This window comes from Dreissena polymorpha, chromosome 9, assembly GCF_020536995.1.
Source record: "Dreissena polymorpha isolate Duluth1 chromosome 9, UMN_Dpol_1.0, whole genome shotgun sequence".
In the NCBI taxonomy this organism is placed as follows: Eukaryota; Metazoa; Mollusca; class Bivalvia; order Myida; family Dreissenidae; genus Dreissena; species Dreissena polymorpha.
The window spans coordinates 58,549,498-58,560,151 of NC_068363.1; positions in this window are offsets into that span (position 1 = coordinate 58,549,498).

The following is a 10,654-nucleotide window of genomic DNA, read 5'->3' on the forward strand; positions in this document are numbered from 1 at the left end:
TTATTGTTCCATAAAATTGTTTTACTGTTGGTTTTTGTTTCTAGGTTATGAGTGACATCACTCCATGCTGATAGAACATCAGCTAGAAATATGTTTTCCTTTGCAATTTCATGTAAGATAGTATTGCTGATGTTACATTCAAAGAGTAAGGAGTCACCATATTTTTTAGGATTTTCTGGTAGAATAATTTCCATTTACTCGTATTGGTATTATCTAGGTATCTTTTAACCCAGCTGCATTTGATTGAATTCAAGAATGAGTCAATGTTCGTTAATTGGATACCTCCATTTTCTACAGATTGAATTAATTGAGTTCGTTTTATTTTATCAGGCTTACCGTCCCATATGAAATTAAATATTGCTGATTTTATATCGTTAATAATATCATTTGGTGGATTTGGGAGAACTGTTAATACATAAATTAATTTAGGAAGTGCAAACATTTTCAATACTGTGTTTTTCCGATTAGTGTAAGTATACGGTGAGCCATGATTTTAAGCAGTTTTTAAAGTTCTGTAATTTAGGTAGTATGTTTTTAAGAACTGTAACCTTTTCATTATTTGTGAAAGTAATTCCTAACGTTGTGGCTTTATCGGATGTCCAATTAAATTTCATTTCTTTTTTATATAGGACATAACTTTGTTTTAATTTACCTACTCGTAGCACAGTACATTTACTTTTGTTTAGTTTAAGACCCGATGTCATTCCGTAAAGGGTAAGTGACTCTATTATTTTATTGAAAGAATCGTAATTGCCGTTTAAGAAGTAAGTTGCATCGTCAGCAAATAGGGACTGTTTGATATCTTCATCAGGTTCTAGTGATCAGAGGCGTATCCAGAAAATTTTCAGAGGGGGGGGGGCTCAACAGGGGAGGGTGCGGGAGGGGTGTCCCCTTCCGTGGACGATTTTTTTTTTAAATGGCACCTTGAAATGATGCGATTTCCTGCTATCTAATCAGCATTTTGCATGATAAAAGTGCATGTAAAACAAATAAGAACTTGAGCTAAATGTATGGATGAATTTCATTATTTGAATGTATCTTCTTCAGCCAATCAAATAGCGCAGTTTATTACTTACAGTCAATGAAGCGTGCACTTTAGCTGACGAAGGTTAGATCGTCTGTACACATGCCTGGAGGCTAATCACACAAATCGACAGCTGTTTATGGCTTAATTAGGGACATATGACAGGAAATACACAAGTGGACTGAAACTGTAAGGAGCTCATTTTTATTAAAAATCGTGTCTAGCCAGCCAGCTGGGGGGGGGCTTTAGCCCCCTAGCCCCCCACCTAAATACGCCTCTGGTGATATGCCTTGTATGTGTTTATTTGATTGGATGTGATGTGATAGATACTCGATGCAAATAATAAATGATGAGAGTGGACATCCTTGTCGAACCCCTCGTCCGATGTTAAAACTGTTTGAAAAGAAGCCATTGTTAATGATAATACTTTTAATATCGGTATAGAATAGTTTGACCCATTGAATGAGACTTTCACCAAATTTCATATCTTCTAAGCAAGAGAACATAAATGAATGATCAAGCGAATCGAATGCCTTTTCAAAGTCTGCAAAGAATATAAGACCAGGATTGTTTGAATTGTTGAAATAGTTTATGCATTCTTGGATAAGACGAAGTCCGTCCATAACTTGTTACTCAAACGTTATGGTTGTTATGTAAACGCCATAGTTTAGGAGACCATGAACACTTTTATCGAATTGAGGTTATCACTAAGCAGTTGAATAATCATAAAATCCAATTTACGACATTTGGAGGAGAGAATGAACTAGCACATGACTTCATGATAGGATCAGGTTCTACCAACTTCTGTAGACTTCATTTTTTACCGTTGCTGAAAATCATTGAAGATTAATAACAGCCTGAATAAGCATGAGTTCTTTCATAAGGTTAATATTAAACACTTTGTGTTCCTTTGGCCATTAATTTACATCAGAGCGGATGTAGATGGTCTTATTGTCCCTTTCGAAGTAATGCAGGATCAAGATGAGTAAATTTGTATCTTCGATTACCAATGTTTTGGTGCTACGACGGGATGGTTATACTGTTGATTTAACGATTTCAACGTCTGCATCCCCTGAAGACAGAACAACATAGCATCCCACTTTTGTCAGAGTTGTGCTAAACAGAGCAATCATGCCGGCCTTGTTTCTGTCACGAGACAAAAAGTCTTCCTTTTTTACATGAGCATTCTGTTTCTTTGCTGAAACTCGATATATGATTCACGTTTGTTTCATCGTGTGCGGTGCGTGTTGTCTTTTGTTATAATGACCGTCTTCGTAGTCATCGAACCCCACTGTCGCTTGTCCGTAATGCCTTTTTCTGAATGTACATAAGACTCGGCTAGTGCGTTATTTGAGTCGCCCTTCTCCATGGTCAACAATGCAGCAAAGTGCCACCATCATGCATCTGTTTCATGAATACAGTTTATTAAAGCCTCACATGATGTGTCGCGATCTAAGGCTTATCTGCTATACAAAGTATGTTCTTGGCTTCAAAAAAGGCAGCATGATGGAAGCTCAGTTCATAAGACAATACGACTGAAAGGGAAGCATCACCTGATTTTGACACCACCAGGAAACGCTGGAACAAAAGAGCAGGATAAAAAGCACGGTCAGAAGCGATCTTAACAGCCAAGCTATTCCCATTAGCGTTGGCTCTCTATTTTCTCGTAAATTTATAAGCAAAAACTGACTTTCCTATGATATCTCGTGTGATCGTTTTCCAAACCGCCTCAATTGCACGAACATTCATATCTGACCCAGCCAATATCCCATTGACCATGTTTCTCAGAGTAAGGTCAGCTGTGTATGGTGAGCAGGTTGTAATCTGTGTCTGCATTTTCTCTAAATCAGAAGAATCCCACTTGATGCACGCCTCAGTTGAGTCTTTGTGTTGTCGACTTGTAGTAAAGGTCAGTTCTGTGAAATCCTGCATCGCACTCTTGTGCTCGAAGGTTGCAGATAGGGTCCAAGGGGTTTGCATTTCCTCGGTTATTCCACTGCCGCGAGTTAGACCACATGTGCTCTATAAAAACATCATTAATGTTTGCTTAATGACAAGATCACACCCTAGCCCAGCCCAGCACAGATGTTTCCTACGAACAACGTGAAAAATCAATACCAAACTTTCGATAAACATTCGGGTGCGTTTCCTCTAGGTTGCTTATTTGCTGCGGATACATGTAGTTATAAGCAGATTACAGGTAATGTACCCAGCAAAGATGGATAGCATATCGGACACTGCCTGCTTATGCATCAGCCAACACACATAACAATATGCTTGAATTAGTAATCAACCATACTATGTGTGTCTTTGAGGTCATGGCAAGTTCATGTTTCTTCTTCTCTGTAGTCCTCTCGAGTTTGATAAAAATCGCATAACATGTATCATCTGCTAGCGTTGTTTGCCCCTAAGAAGGGCAGAGTACAAATCATTGGCATGATCCAGAAGTATCTGAATGTCTGGATCTTCCTGGGTCCTGGCTGTGTATGCACTTTTCAACAAGAAGATGGTGTCGTGAAGCCCTGGACAGCTTTTCGTGTCAAAAAGTGCACAATTGCATTTTCTCCATAGACAGCCTCAAGTATGTTTTTTAGAGCAGTTTCTTCCAGGAGGAATCCTTTGCCCCCCCCCCCCCACAAGTTTTCACGTTTATGAAACATCCCAAATTCTGAACAACGTTTTCAACTACTTTGTCGCGCATCAATGATGATTTCGGCAGCCTTCCAATACAAGGGTTGGTCAAACGTTAGTTACAATGGTGTGAAGGTTGTGGCAAGGTTGCAAACTAAGGCTTATGTTGACAGAATTCACGCTTTGTCCCCATTGTTCATAAGTATTAATCAAAGGCAAGAATTTTGTTCTGATGCAAGATAGGCATCATTCCGTCCTGCCAACTCAGTGTTGTCTGAAGTTTAAAAATATCGATCCTCTTGTCAAAATCCAGAAATCGCGGCACTTCCAAACGATGGCATTACACATAACACGCATCACATCAAAAGTAATGGACTTTTGGTCCTTCGTATAGTGTCATTAGACGCCATGTGAGATTTCTGTCTAACATAATACACTTAAACTATGTCTTACAATCGCAATGTGTTCTTTGCCCCTCGAAACCTCGGTATAGACACCAAAATCATCAAATGTGAGTGGATAGTTACATAGTTATGATCATTTACAGGTTTTGGTGGCCATCTTGGCGGCCATTTTGGACGCCATGTTGGATTTGTGTGTAATTTAATAAACTTAAATAATGTCTGATGACCTTAATGTGTTCTTTGGCCCTTGAAACCTATGTATAGCCACCAAAATATTCAAATTTTAGCGGATATTTATATAGTTATTATCATTTATGGTTTTAGCGGTCATCTTGGCGGCCATTTTGAACGCCATGTTGGATTTGTGTGTCCTATTGTAAACTTCAACAAGCTCCGATGATCTTTATGTGTTCTTTACCCCTTGAATCCTAGGTAAAGACAACAAATTTATCAAATTTGATTGTATAGTAACATAGTTATGATCATAAATAGTAATTGTTTCCCGATTTTGTTAGTTTCTCATTAATATTCATGAATATGCAAATGAGATAAATATATAATTTGGTCTTTAAAATAAAGTACAATGTGTAGCCTTTGTTTAAATACTGATTTGTTTGTATTATGATAAGATATAATATAATTATGATAGTCGCCCTGTTCCGTTTCCAATTTTGAGTGGCGGTTGCTATGTAAACTGTTTGATATGAACACTTTCAATTGAGTTTATCTTTGAGGACACGTGAAAAAATTTACTTACTTGAGTTAGTGAAATTTGGTATAGGTGAAAATTAATCCCAACGGAGGTGCATGGAGACCTCTATTAGGACATGGCCTAATAGCATTGTAACGCAAATTAAACAATAATAAAAGGGAATTAAAACGCATTCAAATCAATTACCATTTAATTACTCAATGGTAGGAAAGATACCAGAGCAACAGCTTTCTGAGGAACGATGAAATGAAACTACGAACAAGTGTCAAATAAATTCCTTCTTTATAGAAAAATATTTAAGAATTTAGCGTCATGAAGTTAATATTTCAGATCATCATCGCACAAACACAGGAAGAAGCAGCAATAATGGGTGTAGAAGATCCATATTACATATCTTTGTTGTTTATGTGACTGCTAAAAAATAAATCAAACAAGAAACGCCTGTCAGAGAGAAAATATAATTAAAATTGAACGCTTTAAACCCAATGACCTATGCATGTAGATTAAAACAGCTAAAGTATGTGGTATGAAGCAATATAAAAGCGATGATGTCACAAAAATCAATGTATCCAAGAACAGAAAAAAAGTATCGTATGATAAGCGAAGACACGATGACGTGAACAAAATCCAGGGGCAGTACTGTAACATAAAAATAAGAATATTAAAGGGGCGGTACTGTATAATTGAATTACCAATAAAACCAGCTTAGGTGATTAAATATTTTAGAATCAAGCGTATAAAATGGTAATTCCATTAATTATTCAAAATTTTAAGAGAAGAAAGATATAGTGAATCGAAAACTAACGAGCACGTGTTTTTAAGTATGTTAACATCGTATCCTTTTGATAAAAATGAGTTTATTAAATTAAAAATTTTAATATAAACATTTTCTTTAAGATATTTTAATTTGCAAACACGCTTCAAAGCATCTCCATAAAATGATGGGTGGGAAATTTCATTAGTTAAATGCCATTTTAAAGAAACATTATAATTAGAAATTAAATCACCATACTTTGAGTGAAATTTAACGAATTTACTTCTAAGGTTATGATACAAAAAACCTTGTCGTAGCAATTTATTTGTTAATATACGATTACGATCATAAAAATCTTTAATACATGAACATGCTCTGGCATAACGTACCAACTTCGAAATATTAATACCATAGGATGGACCTTTAGGAATGTTGCCATCTAGGAACGGAAAATTCACAATTTCAAAGTTAAAGTCGTCCCGTTTGTCGTATAAACTAGTTTTAATCATATTATTATTAATAGTAAGATGTAAGTCTAAATACGCAGCGTCTGTATTGGATTGACACGATTCATTTAAGACTAGTTAATTTGGGTAGATTTTGTGAATTTATTGTTCAAAGAATGGGTTATCTAAATTAAGTATGTCATCAATGTATCTACTAGTAAGGTTAAAACATTGAATAAAATCTAGTTGTTAAGTTTTAGATGATTCTAGCATAAAATCGCTTTCATAACAATATAAAAAAGGTTCATAAGTGCTTACTTGTGACACCTTATTTTTTTTTTTCTTTTCAATTTTATCAATTACTTCTAAGGAGTTTTTTAGTGACGAAAATAGTTTAATATTAATATTTTCATAAACTTTATTACAACATTTAGCTTTATGATATTTAATAGCACTCAATGAAGATGTAAGATACACTGATAATTGCTTGGTGGTGCAAGACACTGAATTAGCGATAAAACGACTTTTATATGGCGTGTTATGTAATTTAGGTATCCAGTAAAGTGATGGCAATTTCTTGTCAGTAATATTGACATGTAATTTTTTGCATTCGGCAATATGGTCGGCAATAATTTCATTAGGCTGCTTATTGTAATCACAATATGATGTAGTTCGTGAAAGTTCTTGTGAAAAAGTTTAAACATAAAACACTCGTCATATCATTATTACATTATTAGCAGCCTTATCTGCAGGAACTATGACGAATTTAGATTTTAAGTCTACAAGCAATTTACAGAGATTTTGTTTATTAAATTTGGGTGAATTTGATACGGCCAAAGGATTTGTATTATAAAAATGTATTTTATTCATGGCCATACTTAATTCTTTTGTTTTCCATTCATTGAGCGCAGTAATTTTAGCATTTTCCTTCCTGCACCATTCAGTGCAATATTCATGTAAGGATGTTTCGACTTTCTTAATGCAGTCATCAAAATCACCAGGTATAGGCAGTCTATACTTAGGGCCTCTGCGTAGTAAATTTCTAAGGTTTTTATTTTGAATGAAATTAAGGTCACCAGTAATAACATGTCCAAGTGTACCATTTATACATTTTGAACTAGAACAGTCACATGATGTAGGACAATTTCTTATTACATTAATATCTGTGGAAATAGAATTATAATTAAAAAAGATATAGTAAACGACAGGTTTACTATATGTGTAGCAAATAAGTGGTGATTCAGTATTACGGAAATAAGGGGATATCAACCGACGCACATTTTTAAAATTGAATATTTTTTGAAGTTCAATTAAATCAAGGCCTTTGTTACAAAACTCAATTTTGATACGAATTCTAGTTTTGTTATGTGCACTTTCAATAAAAGGTTTAAGATTGTAGTCAGTGAAAGATTCAATTATACAAGCGCATTCATACAGTGGGTCGGATTGAAGTAAAATAACATTCCTTATCAATATGTGCCAAAGAAGAAACAGAAAGAGAGCAAAGTGCACTTAGTAATTTATGTTTACCCCCATTTTGTAATAATGTGTAGCAGTCATTTAAACAAAGCAGACGTTTAAATGTACGCCGTATGTTACGATTTTTAGCTCATCTATTTTTTGAAAAAAAAAGAGCTATTGTCATCACCTTGGCGTCGGCGTCGGCGTTGGCGTTGGCGTCGGCGTCCGGTTAAGTTTTGCGTTTAGGTCCACTTTTCTCAGAAAGTATCAATGCTATTGCATTCAAACTTGGTACACTTACTTACTATCATGAGGGGACTGGGCAGGCAAAGTGAGATAACTCTGGCGTGCATTGTAACAGAATTATGTGCCCTTTTTATACTTAGAAAATTGAAAATTTTGGTTAAGTTTTGCGTTTAGGGCCACTTTTCTCAGAAAGTATAAATGCTATTGCATTCAAACTTGGTACACTTACTTACTATCATGAGGGGACTGGGTAGGCAAAGTTAGATAACTCTGGCGTGCATTTTGACAGAATTATGTGCCCTTTTTATACTTAAAAAATTGAAAATGTTTGTTAAGTTTTGTGTTTATGTCCATTTTATTTCTTAAGTATCAAAGCTATTGCTTTCATACTTGCAACACTTACTAACTATCATAAGGGAACTTTGCAGGCAAAGTAATGTAACTCTGACTGGCATTTTGACAGAATTAAGTGCCCTTTTTATACTTAGAAAATTGAAAATTTGGTTAAGTTTTGTGTTTAGGTCCACTTTATTCCTACAGTATCAAAGCGATCGCTTTCATACTTGCAACACTTATTAACTATCATAAGGGGGCTGTGCAGGCAAAGTTATGTAACTCTGACTGGCATTTGGACGGAATTATGGGCCCTTTATACTTAGAAAATTGAAAATTTGGTTAAGTTTTGTGTTTTGGTCCACTTTACCCCTAAAGTATCATAGATATTGCTTTCATACTTGGAACACTCGCAAACTATCATAAGGGTACAGTAAAAGGACAAGTTGCATAACTCTGGTTGTCATTTTTACGGAATTATGGCCCTTTTTGAGTTAGTAACTTTGAATATATGGTTAAATTTTTTGTTTCGATCCACTTTACTTCTTAAGTATCAATGCTATTGCTTTCAAACTTCAAATACTTTCATGCTATCATGAGGTTACTGTACCTGGCAAGTTGAATTTTACCTTGACTTTTGAATGACCTTGACTCTCAAGGTCAAATTATTAAATTTTGCTAAAATTGCCATAACTTCTTTATTTATGATTAGATTTGATTGATACTTTGACAAAACTACTCTTACCTGACATACCACAATAGACTCCACCCAAACCATCCCCCGTGCCTTCCCCTCCCCTCCACCCCTCCCCCCCCCCTCCCCCCACCCCCCTAATTTTTTTTTTTTTTTAATATCATCTCACATATGACCACCACAACCTCACACTAAACCCCCCACCCCACCCCCAATTTTTTTTTTTTTGAAACGGTTAAAAAACACAAATATTTATTGTTATTATTCTATGTTTGCAATACCGTCCAACCATCGCACCCAAGAATCCCCCCCCCCCCCACCCACCCCCCACCCCCCCCACCCCCCCCCCGAATATTTTTTTGCGTTTTTTTCCGCATTTTTGGAAGATAATGTAATAAATGTCCACACCCCCACACTATACACCCCTCTTCACTCCACCCCTCCCTCCTTTGTGATTGAAAATGAGAGTCCTTTCAACTTTAAAAAGAAAATAGATGAGCGGTCTGCACCCGCAAGGCGGTGCTCTTGTTCCTTATCCCATGTGAACGTTTATTTCTAAGACGTTTACTAAACAGAGAAAATGAATTAATCGATTTGTTTTTAGAAATAGTTCCAACATTTAAAATATTATCATTTAATCCAAGTGGGTAATCTGTTTGTAAACGTTTAATCCATTCAAATTCCGACATGCGCCGTGCTTTTAATTGGTACTGATTTGAAGTACTATTATCAAAAATAAGTTGCTCCACAGGTTGAATTGAAATATTTGTTACGCAGTGACACGTTTTATTAAAATGCTGGTAAATAAAATTGTAAAATTTTGTGTTATTTTTAATTTTGAAAAAAATGTTCCCTAAAACGTGTTTTAAGTGATCTACTAGTCTTCCCAACGTATTGCGCATCACAACAGGGTACATTTCAAATAATGACATACACTACATGCATATAATTTCATGAGACATCGGATTTAATGTTAACTGAAAATTTGCGGTTATCATCAGATGATAGAATAAAAAAGGACATATTTAAAAACTTACATATAAACACTTCCTGGAGTTGCATTTATTTATTGTAGGATACCGATTACACGGAGCTGCGAAATAGAACTTATTGTATTGTATCTCCAATTAAAGATGTTAGAAGTAAACTAATTTTGACTGTAGGTTTAGAAAAAAGTAATTGTCTATAATTAAACGGCAAATGAATTCTACGTTTAATCGGAATTCTCAATGGGGAGAGAACAACTTTCTGGTTTTTTGTTATCAATTTGTCCGTAGTTTTATAATTTGGCGAAACCACCAATCTTGTAGTTACATTAATACACATTGCCAAGTCAACATACATAAAAGAGTAAAAGGCAGCTTGTCAGATAATGGTCTGTAAAAAATCAGTATAACCTGCAGAACTCTCAATTGATGAACATACAAGTTTACTTTATAAATACAGAAAATGTATAAGAATCTAAGTATAAGAAAGGTCTTAAACAAAGTTTCTAAAAATAATAAAAAATAACAATACTGCTACAAGCCTCTGAAGGCTGGAAATATAACAACATCGAAGATGTGTACGGGGATACAACCTTATGGATTTTTTTTGTATATACGCTCCGTTAAAAAATAGTACATTTAGCACGATATTCACATTGTTTCCATTTGTGAACGAATAAAGTCGAATAACTCAAACCTCTTGCATAAATTATACAACTCTTTCTCGCGCGGATGGTTCAGATGCGGCAGTTATCAGGCTTATCGTAGTTAAGAACGAACTGACTTGAAACTTATGTACTGACATTAGTTGTTCGCAAGCGAACAACTATAAACATGCACATTTCACTTCAGTGCTACTGTAGAAATAATGCTCTTCATGCCATTTTACGGCGACTTTCACGCTTTTCATGATGTTTATTTTGATTTAAAATGGCTGACGCACATTGGCTTACCATCTTTTAT